Below are 27482 nucleotides of genomic sequence, written 5' to 3' on the forward strand. Positions count from 1 at the left end.
GATCTATTTTCTTTACAACTGGTCTGCATGTTGCTCTCGACTCACACTATTCTACTGCCATGTACAAATATATGTGCCATCAATGTAAACATAAACTTTCTTAAAAAGGGCTCAATTACCGATCTTTGCAAAGCATTTTGTTATTTTAAACTAAAATACAACAAGATGACATTGCAGACCATCACTACAATCACCTTAAGGGTACAACTAAGCTATTTTTCATGCAATTTCTTCTGCTGCTGGTTTTTCTAACACCATCTGTGTAATGGACATGTGTACATTAAACATGCATAACTTTTGCACTTTGAAATTCTTTATTTGTTACTGGCTGGATGACAAAGCAACATTTATTTTGTACACTTCTCGAGTTGTCTCTGCCCATCTGCTGAGAAACTGCACTTTACACCTTTTTCTTCTGGGATGCCGCATGACGTTGCAGTTTCGCTTTACACACCATGTCATTAGCAAGATAGCACACCGGCCGTTATGAAGGCACACTGTGGCTGATTCAGCAAAGAAGCGAAAGAAGACATTATTGGAAGAACAGGGGAAAAGAGAGAGAGGCAGGATAGTGAGGCGTATTCTGAAGAGGTTGAGGTAAAGAAAGTACCTTGGATGCAGAAAGGTCTCTGGATGCCAGCTTGATGAATAGGAAAAAGGTTTATTGAAAAAATGTAGGCATTAAAAACAAATCTGCAGCATCTGTGAGGACTCCAAAGCCAAGTTAAATCCCACTGATCTACTGTATCAGCTCCCTTATACAGACCATTGGCAAGGCCATTCCTAAGTTCACATCTAGACCAATCCCAAGACGTCCACATCCAAGCCATTTGGGGCATAGATACTTTGTATAGTTAAGGTTAATTAGTAATGGTGTTTATGCTGAGTGTCAGATACTACAACAGATAGAGTTAAGAGATAAGAAAAGAGTCAAGAAATAGTCTTTTGTTTGTGTGAGAGAAAGATGCTGAATTAGCACTCAAAATGGGGCGTGTCATTTAGAAAATCTGCTAAAGTTCGTCTCTCAAGCACATGCAGCAGATTTGTTTTTTCAACCATAATACTCAACTACGATACACCGCGAACGTCCAGGTCACTTGTGACTTCTCGTCCACCTGCTGACTGTAATATTTAATAACTAAAATGTAATACAACTGCTTTTTTTTTTTTTATTATTATTATACTGTTAAGTTTTATGAGGAAATGAATGCTGTGCCCTGGAAATAACACCACCAATCAATTATCAGACTCACCTGGAGGTTTTATCAGATCCATCCATTGCTCCATTGGTGCAGCACATCTTAAAAGCCACCTGCTTGCTTTACAAACAGAAGAAGATTGCACTTTCCTCTGGATTTCCACAAGATGAGGAGGAACATGGGAGTTCAGGAGCAATTTGTTGCACATAAAGTTGCTTTTATATGATTTGAATGTCATTGTTTATAACTAAGTGTGTTACTTTAAAAAAAAAAAAAGAGGACAATCAGGTTACAGTGCAGATCTTTATTATCTTTTTATTCATTCCTGTGAGTCTCATGTTTTTTCTCGTTTGTCTCTCAGCTGTCTCCGTTTGTTTACACTAAGTCCGTAGATCTTAAGCTTTTATGGGAATTTTGGGGTGTTTTCCTTTGCAAAGCAAAGCAAGATGTCTTCTCAATATACAAGAGATTAAAATTCTCCAGTTTAAGATAAAAGATACGAACAATTTTGTAATTCTGATTAAGGCTTTTCATTAAAAAAAAATAAATAAATAAAGTAACAGCAACATTAGAGCAAGTTTAAGTTTCATATGATGGTATTGGTGCATGTGGCCCAATGCCCTTTGGATTAAGTCTCAGACAGATGTTTGCTTTTCATGAAGCAGTTCTTCATGCAAACTTCATGCAGAATCCCTCTGCCTGCAGGAGGTCGGGGGTTGGGGCCCCTGGGCTGCCGGTACCCGGTGAGGTTGGGCTTTGCTTGGACCAGGCATGCTTGGACCTGTTCCCCCTGACTATGGGGGATTCTGGCTGGGTCCCCCCCGTCTCCGCCACCTCCTGGCTGGATGCATGGCTGGCTCTGGAGCAGGGTGGTTGAGGTCTGTGCTTGGGGGTAGCTGCCGGCTCCTAGGTTTCAGCCCTTTGCCTTGTGTGGGCGGAGTCATATTGGCATGACCACTCCTCTCTGAACACGTTCCACTCTGTATGTTCTGCATGTGACACAGTCACTGAGTCGTCCTGCAGCCAGTTTTCTTTCTATGTGTCGGATTTAGCTTGTTCAGTTCTGTTCATTTCTCCTGACAGTTGATGGTTTCGTCCTCCTGCAAGGGAAACATGACTCCAATGTGTATATGTGTACACGTGTATGTATACATGTATATATAGGCTGGTGTGTATGCAGGCGTATGTATGTAGGTTGTTCTCTCTCTCATTCTTTCTTTCTCTCTCTCTCTCTTTCTCTCTACGAGGTGTTTTTTGTTTTCTCTTCTTTTCTATTCTCTTTCTGTCCCTCTTCTATCCTCTCCAGTCCAGTCGAGCAGCACAAACTTTTTAATACAAACAATCATGCAAAATAAATAGAAAATTAAAATAAGAATCAAGAATATTAAGGGAAGCATTATATATTATATATTATAGATATATTGCTCCCCTTCTCAAAGTAAATTTGCTCAGCAGAATACGGCATCCAGATAATCATTCTACTTGCTTAAATTCTGGACGGGAGACAAAAAGAAAAAAAAAATTTTAGAAATTCAAGGTATGCGGATTAAGTCATCATTTTCAGGTTCCTGTATAAATGCCGACATAAAACACTTTATCTGGGAAAAGCTTTACAAAATAGAGAATTAAATCGTGAGGTTAACGATGCCTTTTTTCATCTGCAAATGAACATTACCAGAGATTGCTTCAGTAGCCATTAATATATTTTAGATTTAGCTGCAACGGTTAATTGGCTCACCCAGACATGCTGCTGCAGGTTACAAGCAGCACTTTTGTTTATTATTTCCATGTTAACGTCTCAGGTAATGGGGTTGTCACCTGCGGCCCAACATTTTCATTTTGTTCATGTTCAATCTCAGCTAAGCCTGGCAGAGATTCAGAGGCTTTGTAAGAGGCTACATTTCAGCAATTCCGTTTGTCACATTTTTTGCACATCTTATTTTGCAACCTTGAGGCTTCTCTGTTTCTCTGTGACAACAGAATCACTTCATATGGCAGATGTGTTAACCCACATGGCCATTTATCTTTTATCTTTGTGGGTTGTGTCTTACTAATGATATTCTTGCCTGTAACTATTTCACCGTTTTGTTTTTTTTGTTGTTGTTGTTTTGTATGGGATATTTGTAATATGGGATATTTGTCAGTAAGTTTTGTAACTATCCAGACCATAATCTGCTGAAATGGCTGCATCCAACCCTTATTAGAGTTTATTCTGTGATCCAGCAGAATGCAGTCAATTCAGCTTTGCCTAATGATGACCAGGGCTGGAACCATGCACTCAGTAAGGCTACCACAACTAACTTAAAGCTGGAGTAGATAATGTTGGGGAGCTAGCAAGATTTGAAAGCGGCACCCTGTCCTCCCCCTCTGGTTTTGCTCCTTGCAGGATCCAAGGCATGATCCGTTTTTTATTTGCAGCTATCTCCACCAACAAATTTTTCTTTCTCGGCTGTTTAGCGGGAGGAGGCAGATAAACCGAACCGGGTTGGGAAATCCTTTCTGCATGTTCTCAGCCATGTTTTCCTTCTGAGTTTCTTCTTCACTACTTTGTATTTTCATCCTAACACGCTATTTATATTAGGGTATGGCGATTAGGCATGCGCTGTGGGAGGGGGAGGAGGAGAGCCGGGAGAAGAAACTTAAAAAATATAAGAAATGAACAACCCCATTTCGGTCAGAACGTTTGGATTCCTCGAAGTTTTTACAGATTTACAGTAAACTATATATCTTATTGTTCGTGATTGCAAAATGTAAAGAGTATCAGGACGAGGAACCACAAGGAACCAGAGTAAAAAAGTCTCTGAGCAAGATTACCAACTTTAGCTTCAATGCATACACACACATGATCATACACACAAGTGCACACTTCCATGCATGCACAGAACAGGCTAACCAAGGCTCATTACTCTCTTTAGATGTATAGACATAGTGTTTGCAGAACTCACTCCTTTTCACCCATCTGTATCTGACATTAGCATGAGCCTGATGATTCGGGCACAATCTTGTGTTTTCCTGGTTTGCCGCCGCCTTCGCGGTCCACTGTGGGATCTGTGACTCCATTGTCCACTGGAAGATGTGGGGTTTCCCCAGCCTCTGTTTTCCACCAGAGGATCTGAAGTTTGGTGTAGCTTCCACCGTAAACTGGAGGGATTTTTGTAATACAGAAGCAATACAGGATTTTCTGCGTCCTTCATTGTCAGCTGGGCTGTCTTTGTGTCCTTCATGTCCTCTAACAACTACCAGATCCATTAATTAATTAATTTTTATTCATTAGATTTAAATAAATATAAATAACAGATTCCTAAAAATATAAAGTGACTGTATTAACTAAACTAATTATTCATTAAACTATAAGTAAACCATCAAGTTCATGTGACCTAGCACACATAGTGCATCATCAAGCAGCAAAATGTCCTCTCTGCATGCACTCCTGCAATCAGCATTTTCAGTTGACTGGTTTTCCTTACCTTTTTTTTTATTTCTAAAGGAAAAAAAATTAGAAAGTGACATATAGTAATAATATAACTATAGAGGGCAGAGCCAACTAAATTGAAAATGTCAGAGCCCACCTCATCATTACAGGGAGATCAGTGTCAGAATGGGATCCAAAAGGATCCAAAAACTGCTGAATAGGAGGGATAACCTGGCTCTGGGCCCTACTGATGGTATTAGATATACTCTGCCAAAAGGAGGTCATTACCAAACATATGAGACCACAGGAATGATTGCATCTGATACAGGTAGAACTAACTATGGAGTAAATTATGGCAAATTTAACATTCGTATAATGGGTTCTATGGGGGCATGATCGGTACAGATTGAGAGAGTGGACTGAGTTTAAACCAGAGGTCTGATCCGCCAACTTTGACATTTTGACATTATGAATTGGCTTTCATTGTGTTTTTTTTCTGTCTGTAATGCATCTTGAGATGGAATTGCCGTGATTTGACGCTATATAAATAAAGTTGAATTGAATTATTTCCAGTGTGTGTGTTTTTTTTACAGCTTTCCTCTGATGGGAGAACCTTAGTGGAGGAGGATTGAGAAAGGAGGAAATGAAGACCAGCATGGGATAGGAGCTGAATGGGGTCCATGCATGGACTGGAGGACAAGATTGAGAGAATAAAAGAGATGCAATTATTTATTATTGTGCTGTACACTTGCTGAAACAGATGAGAGTAACCATGGAAACCAAACAAGGAATGACTCATGGGAAGCAAAATTAGTTTGAGGGGAGGGCCAACTGAATAAGGTTTCAGTTGTTATCACAGGCAACATAAAATAGTGCAGAGGGAAATTATTATTTGAATCACCAGCACAGGATTTATTCAGGTGTTTTGAATGTCTTTTCACTTAGACTATCATCACAATAAAGGACATTATCGTAGCTAGTCTATCCCTGTTGTAGTCAGTGCTTGTGCTGTATTTAATTAAAATTGAAAACACTTGACCTGTATTTACTTTATGGCAACACAAACTAGGTTTATTTGGAACAACTCAAAGTGTTTTACATAAACATTCAAAGCAGGATGCAGAAGAAACAATAAAACATGCAAAAAAAAAATATATATATATATATATTTATGTATCAGATATCAGATGAGAAATTAAATAGAAGACAGAACAAGCTAAAACTGAAAGAAACAGAACAGAATATAATGAGTTCCAAATCAAATCAAACTTTATTTGTAAAGCACTTTTCTTACATTATTTGTAAAAAAAAAAAAAAAAAAAATTAAAAAAAATAAATGAAATGTCCACTCTTAGAAAATAAATACCAAGTAACCCAAATTAAAAAAGTTAAATTTTGAGCCTGCTTGCAAAAAACACGAATGTTCTCTGCAGAACAATGAGGAATACATATCTGCATCATCATGGTCATCACCTAAATAAACAAGCTCACTATTATTATTGATCTTTTCTGAACAAAACTTCTTTCAGACTGAGAATTTGTGTTATTAGTACAGCTCTTGAACATATGTGAATCATGAATCAACAACCTGGTATTCAGCAACCAAGTATTTTATTCAACACTTACTTGGAAGCCTGAAGACTTCTCTGCAAAATTTCATAAATGATAATTTCAGTGTGTTTAAGGGTCATGAATCAAGAAGAGTTACAATCCCTTCAGTGGCCTTGGGCCGCATAACAAATCTGTTGTCATGTATCTGTTCACTGTGCACAAAAAAACTGAAAGAAGAACATAAGTTTCGACAAACAAATCTGTGTGAAAATTGATGATCCAGTATCGTCACAAAATGGAAGCAAACAACCTGCAAATAGCTTTTGATCTCTGCAGGAATCAGCCTTTGATATCAGTTTTATGTCATTTAGTTTCACAAAGTATTTTTTCTTGCAATTTGCAACTTTAAAGAACAAACACACACACACACAGAGTTTATGATTTTAATTTTAAGATTCAAGATTTGACATTGCTGAAAAGAGATGCTAATTAGTTTGTTTCAGGATAAGAGTTAAAGGGGGGCTGTCATCATCTCTTAATATATATCATCAACTGCAAGTCAAAATGACAGAAACGCATTTTAATAATACAGATATAATTAGGCATGAGCAACAATGCCTTTTTATGAGAACATGTCGGCGTCCAGTTACTTCCTGTTTCAGAATATGGCTCCATATTATATTAATTTTAACATGTTTGGTTAAGAAGCCAAATTGTTGATTGCAAATGATGCTGTGCTTTATCACAGTGGTGTGAAACTCTTGTCTTGGAGAGTCGCTATCCTACAGGTTTTTGTTGTTTGCTTGCTCCAACAGACCTGATTCAAATCAATAACCAACCGTTTCATGTCAACTTCTTCACAATAACTACAGATGCCCAGTATTATCAATGTCAATTTTACGATTTACCAAACCTTTTTCCAAAACACAAGAAATGATAGTTTTAGTCTTTAGCAGTGCACACAAAGCAGTGGAGCCCAGTAGGTAGATCTGGCTTTCCACTGGCCTAAAGGTCAGCGGTTTGATTCCCCCACAATGAAGCCCAGAGGGGGGGCACTGAGGTTCTCTGAGGACCAGTTCTGAGCCTTGATAAATGCAGAAATTGCGTCAGAAAGATCATCAGGAGTAAAATATGTGCCACCAAAAATGTGCATACCGGATTGATGGGTGAGAGGCTGCGATTCGCTGTGGCGACCGCTTGAGAAGAGGATCAAACCGAAAGGCAAGGAGGAGGAGCAACATACACTTACACTCAATTTTAAAAAAGGAATTATAATATGCATGTTTTTACACTGTTTTTCATCTACATGTGTGTGTGTGTGTGTGTGTGTGTTTGTGTGTGCATGTCTTGAGCAGAATATATCAAATACCATTGAGTTTCATAAAGTATTGAAATGTATTCATATATTCATTGTATTTCCTCCCTACATTGGCAATGATCTGACAAAAGAGCTTCGGCCTGAAGAACAAGCTGTGTTTTAGCATATTATATCTACTCTACTTTCCAACATTTTATTATTTAAATGTCAATTGTCTTCATTTGTTAAGATTTTAATTAAGTCAGATTTAACCACATTCCTTGTTTGAGGTAACAGTGCTTTTTTAAGCTCATTTAGATCTTGTTTTTACCTCTTTATTCCAGTGTTTTCCTCTTGGGGATCCTCCACATCAGGAGCTATGCCTACTGGGTCTGCAGGGTTGATGGCGTGAAGATTGTCCTGATGGGAATGATTGGTAGGATTCCTCACTGCAGCCTTGGCTGTGGTGTGGACTCCTAACTGCATGGTTTTGTGCAGTTTCCATGGTGATGCCCTCAGGGGTCCTTGGTGGGGCTCCTTCTGGTATGGATGGGTCCTCACTTCAGTGTAAAGCCAGATGTTTTTCCTCAGCTCTTTACCATCTATCACATTTTTTACACTGATGTTTCGACATAAGAGACAAAGACAAGAAGCTAGGGCCGATGTTTAGGCAGAGAGCGGGGTTGGGGGTGGGGGAGGGGGGTATGTTTACTACGCAGGTGTTCTGAAACTGTGTGATGGCTATGTAATTATATATATATATATATATATATATATATATATATATATATATATATATATATATATATATATATATATATATATATATATATATATAGATAGATAGATAGATAGATAGATAGATAGATAGATGTATTCATAATTTGTAAATTTTTGTTGAAAAGTGCTGTATAGCTAAAGTTGGATTTGATTTGACAAAACCCATGCGGCCCTTTGCAAGCCTTCTCCTTCATAGTCCTTCAATGTGATATTTTAGACTTATGCTTTTGCCATCACAGACCCCTGGACTCTAATTAAATTTCCTGACCAGCTTCAGCCTGAATCATCTATAGTGTATCCCTGAAATGTGACAGAAATACTTGAAAGCTCATCTGTATTTCTTTCATGTGGTCCCCTTTGTATCTCTTCCCTGCAGTAGAGATTCCCACTGAATATATGTTGAATTAAATCAGGAGGAAGTATTGCAGGGCAGAACAGGGTAAAAGACCTATACACATTTCCAATAATAACTATGACTATAATATAATTGTTATAAAAATAACTAAAATGTCTGTTTTTACTAACCTGTCAACTCTGAGCCCTCCCATCCCTTAAAAATGTTCACATCCAATTTTTAAGATGCAGCACTATGAAGTAACTCAGAGGACCCTCAGTTTGAGGAAAAGCTCACATTGTGTTCAAATGTACTTTTTTCCCCCCTTTTTTTTCTGCTCACAAGTCTCTCTAATCTTTTCCTGTGACCATTATATATAGCTTAACCTATGGTGTCAAGGCTGCAGCTTCATGCAGTATTTAATGCCCACACTACTGCATTAAACTCTCCTCTGGAAGAGTGCCTCGAAATACAAAACATGTCATGAGGAGACAAGAAAAAGACCAGATGTGGAAAAAAAATGCAGACAGGGAAATGTGTTTATTTACAATGATGACAAAATGCAGAAAGTAAAAAAAAAAAAAAGAAAGGTCAGAAAGGCCATCTTATCATTTTTCACCAGTGGAAACATTTAAAGAGGTGCTATTATGGTATTTCAAGTTTTCTGAGCTTTCTACAGTGTTACAGTGTTGAATCCTCATCAGACATGTGAACAACACTTTTTTTTTTATCACCTAAACGCATGTTTGAGTTTGAGTTTGAGTTCCAGCACTCTATCCGTTCGGTTTCCATGGCAATGAAAAACACGTCGTTCTAGAGAGTTTTTTCTACTTGGAAATCCTTGTGACGTCCCGGGGTATAAGGTTCGGTGATTGGTTACCTTCTACTGGTTAACAAGGGCATGTACAAATACATCAGGCGGGTGGAAAATGTCGGATAAAGTTATTTCCAACGATGGCTGGTGAGTTTACCAAAGAGAGACATCCTGCTGCATTCGTTGCTGTGGGTTGCTGTTTTCCACTTTGTTTTCAGGGTCTGATTCAGGTTCCAACATGTAGGGCTGTATGCTATGTGTTGACATTGTATTTTGTTTTTTTATTGAGTTCATATTAGCCTAATCCTTCTGTTTATGAGACGTTACAATGACGGAGAAAGCAGTTGCGGTGCACGCTCCCGATGTAGTGCAGTGGCGGGAGGCGGGGCTTAATGCGGAAGAGTCTCAATCCACTCGTTTTGCCTGCAGGCTGATCTGACAGCCTATGGAGAGGGTCGGTCTGAAGTAAATAAAGTGATTTATGACAATAACTCGATCAATCCCAGCCCTTCTGGTCTCAGAAATAAAAATAAGTTAGCCTGAAATGCACATAATAGTTCCACTTTAAATGCGGTCTTTCACATTTGGTCGTCATGAGAACTAAATCTGAATATTTCCAAGAATCAATCTGAAGATTCAGCAGATGATGAATTAAAATTGTTTTCTGTCAGATGATTACAGAAATTGTGACTGAAAAGCAGCCCGTTGGGCCCACATGACCCATTTGGGGCATTATAAGCATTTGCTGACAGTTGCATGGCTTTAATAAAATCCTGATTTTTTTTAACTGAAGAAAATCCCCATTTAAGTACCTTAATAATGAATTCAGCCACACATGCATGTGATCACTACTCTGTATCTGTGAGAGGATGGCCCACAGCCATCCCTTTTGCCTGCCTGAACATTTCGCCTACAAGTCACGTAGCAAATTATCCAAACTAAAGGCAGCATTTAATTTTGGGCCGACTGGCAAAAACAACAGTCTCTTTTAAAAGCGATGGTGACTGAGAGCATGAACCTCAGGAGAAATGTGTCAAGTCCTATAAGGAATGCTGCATGCGCTGAGACAAATAATTATTACTTAATATATGAGCCGTATAATTAAAACAGTTGAATTTGACATTCACAAAATCTCCTTTAAAATTCTAGCGTTGTCTTTTGTTGTATGTTTGTTTTTTTGGGGGGGTTTACTCTCTATTTCAGTCACAAAGTTAGTTGAAAGTGCTGCAACAGTTCTCGTCCATGAGGCAATGAGGCTGTGAAAGTTAAAGATGGACAGATACGGGCAGTACGTAGAAGTAGTAAATGGTTGAGCAGCTGCCCCATTAGAGAGGTTCAAGCCCCAACCTGGGATCCTTTGCTGCTTGTTACTCCTTCTGCTCACTAATCACTAACCATCCTTTTTGTGATGAGTTACTTTTGCACAAAGGCCACTAGAACCCAAGAATCCTAAAAAAAAAAAAAAAAAAAAAAAAAAAGATGAACAGCTCTGAATAGAATAAACTGTCCCCCTTCCCTTTCAGCTTTGTCCCTTTCCAAGGGGTCCGCAAGGGGGACTCAAACCACCAACTGGATCATGAATGCAACTTAAACTTGGCCATCTGAAGATGGTAATGATGGGCAAAGAGAGCTGGTTAAAGCAGAAGTTAGATTACATCAGTGTTTGTGGTGATTGTAGATCAGGAGGAAGAGCAGTTGTCTGGTTTACCAACCAGCAGGTTGGTGGATTGGTTCCAGGCTTCCCCAGACTACATGCCTACTTGTCATTGGACAAGACGGTGTGATTGGGTGATGTGCAGAGTAAAGAGATTTAGCTCCTGTACCAACATTTGACAAACAAATGTTATCATATTACCAGTGGTGATGGTATGCAGTAGTGATACTAGAAACTCCACAATCAAATGTCAGCGGTATTATAACAAAGCTGAGAAGAACAGCAGCTCTACCATGAAGTGGTGACCGTGTAAAATGACACCACAGGGTCAGTGGATCCTGAGGTGCATAGTGTGAAGAGTTTGCAAACTTTCTATCGCTACAGACCTCCAAATTTCATGTGGTCTTCAGATTAGCTCCACAACTGTGTCCAGAGAGCTTAATGGTTGGGTTTCCACGGTGAGCTGCTGCATCTGAGCCAAACATCGCCAAGTTTAATGCAAAGCGTCAGATGTAGTGTAAAACCCACCACCATTGGACTCTAGAGCAGCGGAAACATGTTCTTTGGAGTGGCAAATCACAAGTAAGGGTTTGGTGGTTGCCAGGACAACAGAACCTGTTTGACTGCATTATTTTAAGTGTGAAGTTTGGTGGAGGGGTATTATGGTTGTTCTCCAGGAGCTGCGTTTTCCCCCCTAGTACCAGGGAAAGAACCTCAACTCAACTCATCTTTATTTTTAGAGCACTTCAAAAAACAATCCAAATTGACCAAAGTGCTGCACACGCAAGCAAAACCATGCAACATAATTAAAACACAGGATGATTTGAAATACGTAGAATGAGTGAATTAAAAAATGAAATATAAAACAATAAGAGCAGAAAACAACAAATCAACCAGCCTCTCAAACTGATTTAAAAGCCAAAAAGAAATAAAATTTTTTAGTGAATCAAAAGCTGGAAATGAAGTGGTCCGTCTGATGTACGAAGGCGGTCACCTCTCAACTTCTTCTTTGTCTTTGTGACAGTTAACAACAGTTGATCTGCTGACCTAAGAGAACGGGAAGGAACGTACTGATGGAGCAGGTCAGACAGATTGCGGGGGTGCCAGGCCATGAAGACATTTAAACACATAAAGAAGGATTTTGATCAATTCTAAAACAAACCGGGAGCCAATGAAGTCAAGATAAAACCTGAATGATGTGGTCTTGTTTTTTTTAGTAGCAGTAAAGAGTCAATCAGCAGCGTTTTGAACCAGCTGAAGTTTAGTTAGTAACAACTGGCTGAGACCAACGTGAAGTATGTTGCAGTAGTCTAAATGAGACTGATTGCTTCAGACACTTCCATCTTCCTAACTTGATGGTAAGAGTTTGGGGATGGTTGCTTCCTCTTCCATGACACATGTGCACCAAGACACAAAGCGAGGTCCATGAAGACATGGATCAGCAAGTTTGGTGTGGAAGAACCTGACTGACCTGCACAGGGTCCTGACCTCAACAGGCAAAAACATCCTTGAGGTGAACTATGACGCTCAGGAGGAAGAACAGTTGCCTTTCAATTGGAAAGTTGGGCGATTGATTCCATGCTTCCCCTGACAATGTGTTGAAGTGTCCTTTGGCAAGTCGCTGAACCCCAAGTTGCCGTCCATGTGCCTATCGGGTCTATGTGTATGTGTTCTCACTCATATGTAAGTGGCTCTTGATAAAAGTGTCTGCTAAATAACTGTTGAATAGAATTAGAGTAGAGACCGCAAGCCAGGTCTTCTTTAACATCCGTGTCTGAATTCCCTGATGTGCTTCTGGAAAAATGGTCTAAAATTTCCATGAACACATACACTTACCAGTCAAAAGTTTGGGTCCAATTGGACACACTTTCCTATTGGATTTAATGGAAAGGTGTGTCCAAACTTTTGTCTGGTAGTGTATTTACAAATATAATATAAATTATTTGCTCATTTAACTGCAAAATCTTTACTTAGCTCATACTTTCTTGGCAACTGATTTGTGAAAGCCTGTCATGCCCTTTAAAATCCACATTCAGCACCCATCATTTCACTGTGTTTAGATGACCTGGCAGGTCTTACATGACTGCAGGCTCCTGCTACCACCGCAATTCACTATATGTCACTTTTTCCTTTTTTCTATCTCTCTCTTTATTTCACTGACCCTCACACACACATACACATGTGCAGCTTTCAAACAAATTAACTCCAAAAAAGCCTCAGGAAGCTGTCTAGGCTTAGACCAATAAATTGCATAAACACAATGACCGCAGGGTGCAAGATAACTGCAGACATGTCTGGGAGTGGAGATAATACTCAGGTCTTTCGGTTATTATCCTTGGTATTATTATTTTACTTTACTGGTGGCACAGGTCTACAGTAAAATGTTGGTTTTAGTGGTTGGTCAACCATTTAGACTGACTTCAAAATGGGTAAACTACATTTTTATTGGCCATTTTTCATATCACTGGGACAACCAAATGCAGCAGTCATGTGGGAACCAAACAAGCAGAAGAAGCACATGTTTTAAACTGAATATTATAGTGAAGATAAAGTCAGAGACTAGAATATATCTAATAGGGTGATATACAGAGTTGTAAATGGTTATATGTGGATTTATTATGTAAAGAGCTCTTTAAACCAGAGGTGTGTAAAGTCGGTTCGTGAGGGCCGAAGTCCTGCAGGTTTTCGATGTATCTCTGTTTCAATACAGATGGTTCTCATTAAATAGAACCAACATCTATGAAGTCTATTAATTTCTGACTACACTCCATTTACCGCCAAAATAGCTCCAACCATAAACTGACTTGAATGTCTCGAGACAGCTCTGGAAGTGATGGTCAGTAAGCTGGATCTACTGGTTTACCAGAACAGGAAGATGATCACTTAAGTCTCTGACAAAGCCATTCCTGCTCCTTATTGGTCAGGAAGTGAATTGGTCTTTTTCTGTTTGCTGGTTGGGAAGAGGTCCTAAAGAATATGCAGGTCCTGATGCTGAAGTCCTCTACTTTGGCAGCTGCATGTTATATATATTGCCTTATATCCTCCTGATATTCCCAAGCAAAGTAAATCTTTGACACATGCTCATTCTATTATTGCTCTGATATTGCAGTGATACAGAAAATTATATTTGTGATGTATCCCCTTTAGGTTGCACGGTGCCGTGGTGGTTTGTACTGTGGTCTTACAGCAAGACAGTTGCAAGTTTGAGCCTCAGCTTGGGGAGAAGTTTGAAAAATAACCTTTCTGTGCTGATTTCTGGGAGTCTGCAGCTTCCCTGTGACCCAAAACTGGGCTAACCACTTAAGAAAATGAATGTGTCCCTTTAAAGCATGTACCAAGCTACAAAATTCTCACTTTTAGGAAGATTCTTCATTTATTTATACACTGTACTTGTTAAATAGACAAAGATAAATGAGAAATGATCACTGTCTAATTTAATAAGAATTTCTGTGGATGTGGAATTATGTAGTCGGCAACTTGTTTCTTACAGGTTGTATGATTTTAACATTTATTTCTCTAGGCAGAGCTAGCAGTCATATATAACATAATTTACATTAGAAATAATAAACTAATAATATATCAAAAACTGAAATCAGCTGTAGTAATGGAGGAAATGTTCAAACTAGAAAACTTTATTGTTGCAATAGATATTCTAATAAATATGACAAAGAGCTAGACACAATGATCTGCCAGCACGAACACTCAGAAGAATAATTTACTGCCACAACAGTCCAAAACTATCAACAACAGCCTAATATTTAGTCTTCTATTAATTACAGTTATCTATGAAGCTGTGGCACACTAGTTAGAGGACTATGAAATGCACAGTAAACGTGATTAATTGATTATAAGTAATCCTACAGTGAAATTAAAATTCACAAAGTGTTATGATGAAGCTGAAGTTGAATTATCATTTGTATTTTCTGATTCACGCAATATATAAAGAGCAATTTCATTACTCATATGGAAGCATTGAGTAGTTTATGTTTTGATTGAGACCTGGTCTCAAGTAAGGAACCAGACTGGGTCTGCTCAGGTTGCCTTGGATGTCCAGTTTCCTGTCCAAGTCGCTGGTTTTATGCAGCACTGTGCTTATTTCACTGTGAAGAGTTTCCTTCGAACTTGCTGGGCAAAGACCTTTACATGTCCACAGCAGTGATGACAAGCATGAGGGTACAGAAGAAGCTCCTCATACTCGAGGAAGACAAGTATATTCTTCATCCTCAATTAAGCTTAGGCTACACAGCCCAACCCTGCTTTTGCATCATGGGGAGATCACGAGGGCATGCCAGCTTCTCCGAATTGAAGCATATGGACAAACAGGCAGTGTGCACATGTGTCGCATTCAAGCTGTTGTAATGGAGACCACCCAGTCATGTTATGAGGGGAAAAAATTGCACAAGGTTACAAAGGCAGCAAAACAGCTCCTCCCTGTTTTCCAAGAACAGCTGAAAGGGTGGCAATGCTCATGGAAATGCCACCAGTTTAGTAGCAAGAGTATCATTCAGGGGCTTCCTTCCTGCATTTTGGGAATATTCAAAAACACGTCATCGTCCGAATGACACAGATGAAACTGCTACTTACAGCAGACCTGCATCCACAGCTGTTGCAGCATCTTCCAGGAAATCACACTGATTTTCAACGTTGGCCTTTTTCAGCCTGTTATGATTGAAAGAGCCTGCAAGGTATCAATTTTAGCTGTCAGAGCGCTGAATGTCACCTACCTGCTCTCGACTTACCAAGCGAGGGTATGACAACAAAACCTGTGTGGGAAGATATGGCCGTCTAAAATAGATGTCTGTGTGGGAAAAGATTACTGAGATGTCTGACGTTTACTTCCGTGTGCAGAGATGTGCGGTCAAGGCCGCGAGTAAAGCAATGAGGACGACGGTGTTGCAGGAACAAGACAGATGGCTCAACCTGACATGTGTGGGAAAGCAGAGTCTCATCCTCAGCAGGCCTCTGGTTGCTACATGGCCTCCTCCACAGTTATAGCCCAAACGACAAAACCCCCTGCCCACCTCTGTCATTCTGCTGAGGCAGCATTGTCCCTACAATGCCTGAGCATCCTCCTGATGAGATGGCAGATGTTCTCCTGAAGGATCTCCTCCAAGACCTGGATCAGAGCACCAGTTAAACCCTGGACAGTGTGTGGACCCTGCAGAAGTATAAGGTCTTCCAGTTGGTCTGAGGATGTCAGTCGGGGTTCCCCTCACTAGCACTTTGCAGCCCTACATGATATACCTCCCCAGACCATCACTGACTCACCACCAAACTAGTCATGCTGGGGAGTACAGCAGGGAGCAGAATTTTCTCCAAAGCATCTCCAAACTCTCTCATGTGTCTTCTTGTGAACCTGCAGAGTGCCAGTGTCAAATCTACCAATCCTGGTATCTCTGGCAAATGCCAGTCAAGCTGTACCATGTTGGGCTGCAAACAGGGGACCTGCTTGTGGATGTTGGGGCATTATACCACCTAATGAAGTGTGTTTCTGACACTTTAAGCAGAAACATGGACATCTGGAGGTCTTTTTGTGGGGCTCTTGCAGTGATCCCGCTGTTCAGATAGGAGCGATCCTGCTGTTGGGTTGTCCTTAGTTTGTTCAACTGCAAGTGGATTTGGTTTAGCTATTGAATACAAAAGAGTGAGATCAATCAAACCAATATAGTGTCAAAATTTGAATGGATCCCAAAACACTTTGCACTGAACCCCAGAGTCATAAAGATCAAGAGATCCCTCTGTGTTGTATTCTAGTGTGTGAACTAAGTACCTTAGTTATTTTAATTGGATGACTTGTGAGAAATATTCCACATCTGTTTTACTGTTTTACCAACTAATCTGTTTATACTGGGTTCTATAACCTTCTTTCCTTTATGCTGCATGCACAAGTAAGGATTTCCAGTCAAATGTAGATGCTTGCCCACTCTGATTTTCCATAATCCCAATCCACTGCACAAAGAGAATATGAGTTAAATGGCACGGCACGTTGTTTTTCTTTTTAATTTTATGTGTTAGTCTAGGAAACACACACTCAGATCCTCCAAAATATTCACCACTGTGTGTTTGAGAGCTGCAGAATCCTCTTTTTGCACATAGTTACATTTTCACACATAGGCTAAGCAGATGCAGCGTACCTCAGTGAGTAAAGAAGACATTAAATTACTTTTTGATGCTGTTACTGAAACCACCATTTCACATCTTAGCTCACCTCAGTTCATTACCTTTTCATAATTCTTTAGTTAGAGACCCCAACTTCTTCACATTTAAACGAAAAGTTCATCTGATGCATTAAGATGAGTAAATGGATAAAATGAAAACATCCACTTCAACTGTTTTTCTGTGAATGCATGTTTGCTAACCAGATATTTATTGCCATTCAAAGTGCATACAACACCAGTTGACACTTTGCAGTGAGATCCTGCATTTGTCTCCCTTCCTTCACATTAGAGAAAACTTCAAATAAAACAACTGAGTTAGATTACAACAGTAGAAAGCAAATATGTAGAACAACTAAAAAAAAAAAAAAAGCTTAAAAATGAAAGTGCTTTGTGAAAAGAAAAGGAGTCTGTGTGCATAAGGTGCACCAACAGAAGAGTATTGATTGCACAGATCTGTTAATGGTTCATTAAGCTGTTCAGAGGTTTTATGCTCTGTGGATAAAAGCTGTTTGTAAAGCTTGTTGTGCTTGATTTTCCAATCCTTTGAAATGAATAATACTTTAATTATCCCAGAGGGAAATTGCAAACCTTTAGAGCTCCGCAGAAGTGGAAAGAGACTGTGTTGTGGATGTGTGTAATTATATTGCAGTGATGGGAAGGTTCTTTCAGTGATGAATCTGTGCCTTCCTGAGCAGTGCAGCCTCCATCCCACACTGTGATCGAGTTGGTGGGGGCACTCCCTACTATACATCTATAGAAATGGATGAGGACTATAGCTAATGTCAGATATGTTATGCATGTTTAAGTATAGTACATAATCTGATAGGATTTTATTTAAAGAGTTTATATGTGTGGTGAGATTATCACTGATGTGGATTCAAGGAATTTGAAAGTTTACACCCCAATTTCTACTCCCTCATCCTCCTCCCCAGATTTCCCATCATCTCCTAGTTGTCTGCATTTAAGGAGGCTTATATTGCTGACACCAGGCTACCAGCCCTGACTTTTTTTTACTGTATTTGGCCTCCTTCCTAAAAGTAATTGCGGTGTCACACACAAATTTTACAATACTGAGAAACTATGCAGTCACTACACAACCCTTTGGAGAGGTCTCTGTGCTCTAAGTTGTCAAAACAGTTTCTAAGTCTAAGTGACTGTGGTCTGTGTGTTGAGAAGCTATTTAAAGAGGAAAGAAAATAGTTGTATCCCTGCCTTCTTAAGTGTGTGAGGCCTTCATGAATGGCAGCATTAACAGTGTGATCAGTGGGCAGGTTCTTTGAAACTATAAAGATTTTTTGGTCTTTTGGTAGCTACTGACTAGCATCTCAAAACAATATATTCCAGTTGGGATAAGTGCAGATTGATCATTGTCATTTAAGGTGCTTGTGATGGCTGTGTCTTCAGCCACACATGGGTGATATCAAAATGTATCACACATACACTTAGATTCATTTTGTTCAACCAGGATTTAATTTGCAGACCAATATATTTGTTAGACATTAGTTTCATGTAGCATCACAACATTTCTGAAAGAATGCGCGTTTTAGTGTATGTTGTGATGGTATAACTGTTTTCATTTGTGTTCTTTTTCCTTTGTGTTTCAGTGGCTCAAGGCCCTTGGCTGTGAACCAGCAGGTGGCCATGGGGTGGAGCCAGTTAACTGGACCAAACCAGTGGTAGAAATGGGAGGGGGAATTTAGGGTTTTCTTTAGTTCTGTTGTTTGTTTTTGTGTGTCATCCCCTTTGTCTGTTTTTTGTTTGGGCTGATCAGCCACTATTTAAGTTTGCCCTTTTGTGTCATTTGTTAGGTCAGTTTGTTTCATTTTGTTGCTTGAGTTACTTCTGCTACAAATTCTTTGATTTTAGTTTTGTTAAGTTGACCTCTTTTATAGGCCTGATTTATTCATTTATGTTAAAACAACTCTTAATTTTTTGGGGGGGCATAATAAAAACCCTATTTTTGAACTTTAAACCTGTGCTCGGCCCATCACAGTGCTCCACAGGGATTTCTTCTACTAAAGCAGTTCCAATGCTGGTCTCAGCATTAGTACTTTCTGTTTCAGCTCCCAAAGATCTGACCAAGCCTCTAATAACTGCTGCTACATGGGCATCATCTCTTTTCTTTTCCTACATATGTCAAAGGATGACGGCATGGTTATATCCATTCCACATGAGATAAGTGTGATTAGCGCATTTAAAAATCCAGAGTCAGCATCTAGTCTTTTCTATCCAACAGCATCAACATGGCTGTGAAGATGAACCAGCAGTGTAAGAACATGAGCTCAGTGTTTAGATCTTTTATATCTACAAAGATGGACCTGTCTGCAGTCCTAACCTCGGCTACAGGTGGGTCAAAAATGCTAACAGCAAAGACTCAGGAGATATGCTCGATGTTAATCAAGTGCTGACTGAGGGTTACAGCAAACGAGTGGACAAATATAACTAATTTTACAACATTAAAAGTGAAGAAAAAGAAATACATAAGACGTTCTGGTGGAAAGCAAAGAGAAAATCTGTCCAGGACAACCTTTAGGATTAAAATGTTGATTAACTGCACCACAAAGCAGATCTCTGTCTATTTTGATGTGTTTTTCCAAAGATAAAATGCTGACAAAATAGCAAATCAACCAAGAGCAACGTAACCTCTGAGCTAGCAGTGAAACCATTTGGATCAGAAAAGGGGTAAAAGTGTCTTTGTCTTTGTGAAGGGTGAAATGGTGGAAAGCTGCACAGTCCCTTCCCAGCAGGAGGTCTCTGGTCCGAACCTTTGCTGGGGTCTTCCTGTGTGGAGTTTGAATCTTTCTGTGTTTGTGTGGGTTCTTTTCTGGCTATTTTCCCACCGTCCAACAACATGACTTCTAGGTAACTTGATGTTTCTCCGTAGGAGTGAATGTGAGTGTTTGAGTGGTTGTTTGTCTCTCAGCATTAACCCCACGATAAACCGGCCACCTGGATGCACCTTGGCTCCTGCCTGCTAGCAGCTGGGATTGGCTCCAGCCACCCCTCCACATCTCTCCAGGTTCAATCTCTTTTCTTTTTTAGCTTGTCTTATTGCTTCACACATGTTACATTTGGTCTTTTTGATTAGCATGTCAATCAATCAATCAATCACTTTATTTATAAAGCACATTTCACAACAAAGCATTTCCAAAGTGCTGCACGACGTCAGTGTTCCATAATAAGTTACATAAAACCATGTCCGAGATTAAATAAATAAATAGAAATAAATAACTAAATAACTTAACTTAAATTAAATTAAATTAAATTAAATTAAATTACAGAGGGCCACACAATTCACCCAGTGTTGAAAGGCAAGGTATAAAAGTGTGACATAATACGAGACCCAAAACTCTCCACAGTGGAGGGTGTGCTGACATGCATGTAGCATGGATCACACCTCAAAACTAATCCAGGACTTATCATTGGGATTGATCCTGCAGCATTTTTAGAATAATGCTTTCACTGCATGATCTCATCCTGCCAATTACAGCTGCCGCATTCTCCTCGGTGTATACAGTAGAGTCCTGGTTTCTATTCTTTAAAGGAGTCCTGAAGCACATGTTGAGACTACATTTTACTCTCTGGGAGTTTGTCTAAAGGACATGTCAGTTTGATGGATTGAGAAACAGTTTGATGTGTTCTGATTAAAGTGTTATTCCCTCTCATCAATGCATATTAGATCAAGAATATTTTCTCCCTTTTGGTGAAGTTAACTTGTTTATAGTACTTGGGGAGGACAGTCCTCTGGCCGCAGGAGTTAAAGTCACCTGCACAAACGAACACAGTCTCTGGGTGTAAAATCCTCTGTTCGGTGATATCATGCTGCAGCTCCAGCTTTGTATTTTAGGGGAAATTTTTTTTTTTGTTTGATTTGACCCTTTGTCATTCCTGCAGCAGATGTCACTGAGAGAGAGAGAGAGAGAGAGAGAGAGAGAGAGAGAGAGGAAGAACAGTTTTAGTGCCCCCATGTGTTAACAGTGGAAAATTGGTTAGATAGCTTCTATCAATGTTACTGAGTGGATGCAGATGCACTTTTACTTAGTGCAACATTTACTGTCATATTCACAAAATCCAGAGACAGTAATTGTTTTTCTGAACTACAATTTATTCTGTAACTGTTCAGCGGACATATAAAAAGATGATTTTCAATGGATGGTTGGAAACCACTCAGAAGTAATGAGTTGGAAGTGATAAAAAAAACTATAATTAATTCTGTCTCGCTTTCACGTTTCCAAAACACCAGCCACTGCTCTTGCTCTTTAACTTCAAACAACACAATTTCCAGCTGAAATCACACTGCAGATGTCATGTTACTCATCTGGGTAGAGTTTGAATATTACATGATGTAATGTGGCATGACACAGTGGTGTCAGCTGAGCGGGGGTTCCTGTCTCACATCTCATCAGACCTTCAGCAGCTGGACTCATATGATCTCTTTCACGCTACAAGTACATGTAAGTAATTCCTCACAAACACAGAGCCTCTTGCACACCAACATTTTGACCGGTTCAAGTCTGTTGCACAGAGAGCATAAAAATTAAGAAAAATAATTACATTGGAACATTTGAACCATACACTTGTAGATCTTTTGAGGTGTTCCCTCCGTCAGATGATTCCTCTGCTGTATGTTTTAGAGCTGCAGTAAAGTCTTTTTTTTAACACTTGACCTTTTCAAGTGAAGACTAATTCGGCACAATCTTCTTTCATGAGTGAAGCAGAGAAGAGATGGGCCACTTCTGATCCTGTTAATGAATCACCAGTATCCAGGAACATGCACCTGTTCCCTCTCAACTTCACTTTTATGACCTTTTCACACTTCACTGGGTAAAAACTTCCACTTCCCCTTATTGCATGAACATGAATAATAAAGAATTAATTGATCAGCTTAACAAACGAATTAGATAGATCCAGTAAACTAATACTTCTTTCTGCGTGTTTGTTTGGTATAACGCTTCAATGATCCCTTTTAGCCGCAAAGATGCTTTTTTAAAATAGTTTCCCATCATTAAATTAATGGGCATACTGCAGCATCTAAAAAGGTGTGCTTCTGCATGTGTGTGTGTGTGTGTGTGTGTGTGTGTGTGTGTGTGTGTGTGTGAGAGTGAGAGAGTGAGAGAGCGAGAGAGAGAGCGAGACAGAGTGTTTTGATGCCCCCTTGTGTTAACAGTGGGGAAATCTTGTTAAAGCGGTCCCATCGTTCAGTATGTGATTCTGTGTTTTACAGTGGAAATAAGCTCTAAGTCAGAGGAACACTGGATATAATAAGAATAACAATCGAAACACTGATACAATAATGCACTAATAATGTTTTTTCGTTTTTAAAATGTCATTCAGTTTACTAGATGAGAAAAGGAAACCAGGAAAACCAAGCTGTTGAATGCAAAGAGTGTCGTCATCCACGGGGGCTCGACAAACATGGAGACAAAAAACAAACAAACAAACAAAAAAAAGCCAGCTGTTACTACTTATATACAAAATATTAAATGAATCTGTAACATCATAACTTCATAGTAATAGTCTCTTTTAAATCATGAAGATGCCTTTTTTTTCTGAGTTCATGGCTGCATCGCTGTTCTCTGTGAGGGTCAAGAGGAAAGTCATCTGAATGACTCCAACACCAACAGATTGATTGATACTCAAAAGCATAAACCAGTTTGGCAACCAGGGAAGGAAAAGAAAGAAAGAAGAGGAAGAAAATGGGTAAAAGACAGAGGTACAGTAACATCAATGTGATGAAGAGAATGAGATCCTATTCTGTCAGAGCAGCTTTAACTTGACAGCTTACTTCAGACTACAGTAGCTTTTTATTTGTAAAATCTGGCTGGGGAGAGGGAAGTCTGTGTTTCCTTGCTTAAGCTGCTGCCCCCATGAAGTGTACATGGGGGCAGCAGAAGACACACAAATATATATATATATATATATATATATATATATATATATATATATATATATATATATATATATATATATATATATATATATAGAATGAAGTTACTGCTGTTGTTTAACACGTGGAATTAGTAAGCAAATAATTTAAAATGTGATACTAAATGCAGTTAAATGCATCTAATTATTTAACTTGATCATCTATTAGTTTCTATACGAGCCTAACATAAATATAAATGTGAATATGTAACACTACTGAACTATTTCTTCGTTTGAAATTGCTTTGATATCACAAACAGGAAGCTCTGTGTGTCTGTTTATAGAAGCATTTTCATTTAATTTATGACCTGAGGATACATTTCCTCCAGTATGAATGGTGGCCTTCTGACTTTAGTACCCACTGACTGTGACTGTCTTCTGCGCCCATTTGTGTGTCGGAAATAGACCAAACTCAATGCGGCATTGTTTTTTAAATCATGTTGTGTGTTTGGGCGGGTAGTAGTGCGGTTGTTGGGGCTGCAGAGATGTAATGATCCTCTGTGTGTTACCGACGATGTGTGGAGCCTCAGCAGCGGTGCATCTTCTCACCGACTGCAGCCACAGAGCAGCGGCGGCAGCGCGCCTGCGCAGTGCATCCAGGGACTCGGCGGCGATCGGTGCTGAAGTGGGGCGGATGGCAGAAAAATAGCGGCGATGGACATTACACCGCAGGATTCCCATTTACGATGTCGTTAGATAAGGATCGGGACATCGCTTTGTCATACCTATGACTCTAGGACACTGACAGCCTAACATAAAGGGGTAAGATCCTGGTTATTGAGTGCTAATGCTCCATAGAAACTGGCTAGCTGACGTTAGCACGGGGCTAGCTGCTGCTGCTCCGCTGCCACCGCCTCCTCTCCCTGCGAAAGATAGCGGCTCTCGGGCTTTTGGCTAAAGCTAGCGAGAATAAAGTGAGGGGTTTGATTTCAGGGAGGGGAATTAATGTCTGTGCCACAGCCAGCTCGGCGGTGTCAGCTGAGCGGGGATCCCCTCCTCTGGTCAGACCTGCAGCGGCTGCAGCACGCAAAACACCCAGCCGTGCAGCTAGCCAGCAGAGCTAGTTATACAGAGGGTGAGAAGTTGTCTTCTGGTTGTCTGAAGATCTGAAGATCCACACAGGCCTTTACTGGCAGATTTCCTGTAATGTAATGCACTGGAGAAAGGGATCTTGCACAGCTGAAGGGACACCCACACTGCACTTTCTCATGGGTGTGATGAGTCAGAGGAACACAGGTTATGTTGCAACTAAATCCTGATGAATCTCTTCATTCAGAAATGGTTAACAGGGGATCATTTGCCTTATCAGTATATTTTAGACCACTCTTACTTGGGTGGAAATATTTTTCTTGATGTTGTGTACATTCAGCAGTGAAAGTAGTTAGTTTTTGATTATCCCTACGATATTAAGTAATGTTGTTTAGTAGGGCTGTGATGATATGCTTTTGTCACAATTCGATTTGATTAGGATTTTTTGGGTGCTGATTCGATTTAAATTGCGATTCTCACAATTCTTTGAGATTGATGATTTTTCTAGATTAAAAATAAAATAAATGCATAAAACTTTTTTTATTTATTTATTTATTTACCTGTCATTTTCCTTAATTTCAATTAGGAAAAAACAACACAAAAAGCCAAACCATTACTCTGCTGCTATAACGCCCAAGAAGACAAGTTAAAGGTTAAAGAAAAAAAAAAAAACAATAAAAATGACAAACATTTTGTAATGGATTGTTTTCATTTATTTGAAAAAAAAAAAAAGATTTTAAAATTGTGAAGCAAAAAAAATCCAGATTTTCGATTTTTCAATTTGATTTTCCCACCCCTGCTGTTTACACTCCTAGATGTCATAAATAACATAATGTGTCTATTTAAATGAAAAGTTAAACCAATTTGTGGTGCATTTTAGGCCTCCCTATTAATGTCTTAGCCAACTCTAGGTATTATACCAGTGTAGTATTTGGGAAAATGATATCATGTTGTGTGATCAGCCATTTGAAATATACATATTTTCTATTGCACATTAGTGTAAAGCAGCATATCTTCTCACTTAATCAATGATAGTTTCTTTGCCAAATCTGTGTTTTATGTTACCTTCCTGCCCTTTCTGCATTTGGAGCTCTCAGTTTCCCTTACTTTCATAATTGTCCTCTTCTTTAAATAAGCATGCTTCTAAAGTTGCTTTGTGGCCGTCTTCCTCCTGGGAAGAGTGCAGCACAAAAATCTTATCTTTGCACACGGCTATTCCGAATAATTTTTCACAGACTTCTAAAATACAGGAGAAACCTTTGTTTTCGGCCCAGTTTTAACAGCCATGAGCAAATATTGATGCTTCTTTTCATTAAGAAACTGGTTTTCACTGTACAGCAGTATTCACAGCATGTAGTCACAGATGCATGTCAGCTTAGCTTTGTGCGACCAGTTAAGAAACAATTACACAAAATTAAGATAAGTTATTAAATGTAACTGGCTGAAGACCTTCTAGAATAATCATGTTAACACAGAAAGTCCCAACCCATGAAAAACAGGATCAGATAAGTCAGTTTTTTTTATGAGATTTTTATTAGTCTTCTTTACAAAATGTAAAACAAAAAAGGACTACATTTTTTAGGGATATTTACCATTTATTATAAGAAGATAGTTCTAAATTTTTTATGCATAATCTTCACCTCCTGGGTGTCCATTAAGGGGCAGAGGAAGACAAAAATCAGATTGTGTTCCACATGTCTCAGAAACTGTATGTTTTATATATGTAACGCTGGGTTCTAATGGGTTAAATGTGTTTTCCTTTTCATCTAAACTTGCGCATGCCTCATCTTTGACTCTTTCAAATATTTTAGTGATAGCTCTTTGCAGAACAAGTCTCCATTGCTGAGGTCAACATTTGAATCACCTGCTCGTTGTTGGAACAATAATTCCTGGATTAAAAATATGTGATATCAAGGAAGACTTGGGGGCTTTTTAGCTTTAAGGTTCCCCTCAGTGACTAACTCAAACATCACTAGGGTTTCCCGCAGTAATACAGGTTTATGTAAATTAATTTGATCTTATTTGGACTGTATTACTTGGCTTCTGACAGATATGTCAATTTATTTTTATAATAATGTTTTTCAAAAAAAGTCCCTAAACTGTAATATGTAGAAAAAGGCAACAAAATCCATTAGAACAGACAATTACAGTATGGCCTTGCAGACATGCTTAAAAATGCTTTGGTCAGATTGATGAAAATGAAAACTATTTTGAAAGCAGTGCCACAATGCAAAACTCAGTGACAACTAGCTCAGTTTTAATAAGTGCAGAACATTTTTCTGTTCACATGTCCAATTATTTTTCATCGAAGAGAAAACTCTCCTCACATACCCAGTAGGGGGCTTCATGGAGAGGGAAAAGACACTTAATATATTAAAGATGCTAAGAAAAATAGTTTCACTATATTTTAGAAGTTGAAAGACTGGTCTTGTGCGCTGTAATTTTTATTAAGCAAAAAGAAAAAGAAAGTTATATGTGGCTACTTTCATTGAAGTAGCTTTAATGATCACTATAGTCCTGTCTGAGGCAGTAGGGGAGCTGGAATTTTATACATGGGGTGGCCTGAGGGTGGGCAAGAAGACCAGGGAGGTCATATTCTAAGAAAGGACATTATTGTGTTCCTCTCTGAAACAACATACACCTCTGTGGTCAAATTAGAGACATGAGAAATAAAACATCTTAACATTAATAATCTCCAAGTGGAAATATTTGCATTCATTCATTCATTATCCTAACCACTTAGTCCAATGAAGGGTCGCGGGGAAGCTGGAGCCTATCCCATCAGTCTTTGTGCGAAAAGCAGGGTACACCCTGGACAGCTTGCCAGTCCATCTTAGGGTCACACAGAGCAAAACTACCACTCACGCTCAAAGTCATTCCTCAGGGCAATTTAGAGCAATTTAGAATTAACCTAACATGCACGTCTTTGGACGATGGAAGGAAGCTGGAGTACCTGGAGAGAAGCCACACATACACGGGGAGAATATTTGCAACAAGTAGAAATGAGTCCCTGCAGAGGGAAGTTGGTTCTTTCCAGGTGCCGCGTGTGGCGATTGACATGGTTGCAGGAGGAATAAATGACTTCTCCCCTAGCAGTTCTGCTGTACGGTCTGGTTGTGGTGGCAGCAAGCGGCAACCTCCGGCGGTTAAAAATAAAGCCTATGCGGAAGTGCATAAAACTGCAGTTCACCGTTCATCCACTAGGGGCTGGCTGCAAAACAGCGCAAATCCCCATAGACTCCCATGTTAAAAAGACCAACTTCACAGCAGAAATAAACATGTTTACAGCCTGGTTCAAAAATCCATTTTAGATTTAACAGGTCAGGTTT

This window comes from Telmatherina bonti (assembly GCF_933228915.1).
Source record: "Telmatherina bonti genome assembly, chromosome: 11".
NCBI lineage: Eukaryota > Metazoa > Chordata > Actinopteri > Atheriniformes > Telmatherinidae > Telmatherina > Telmatherina bonti.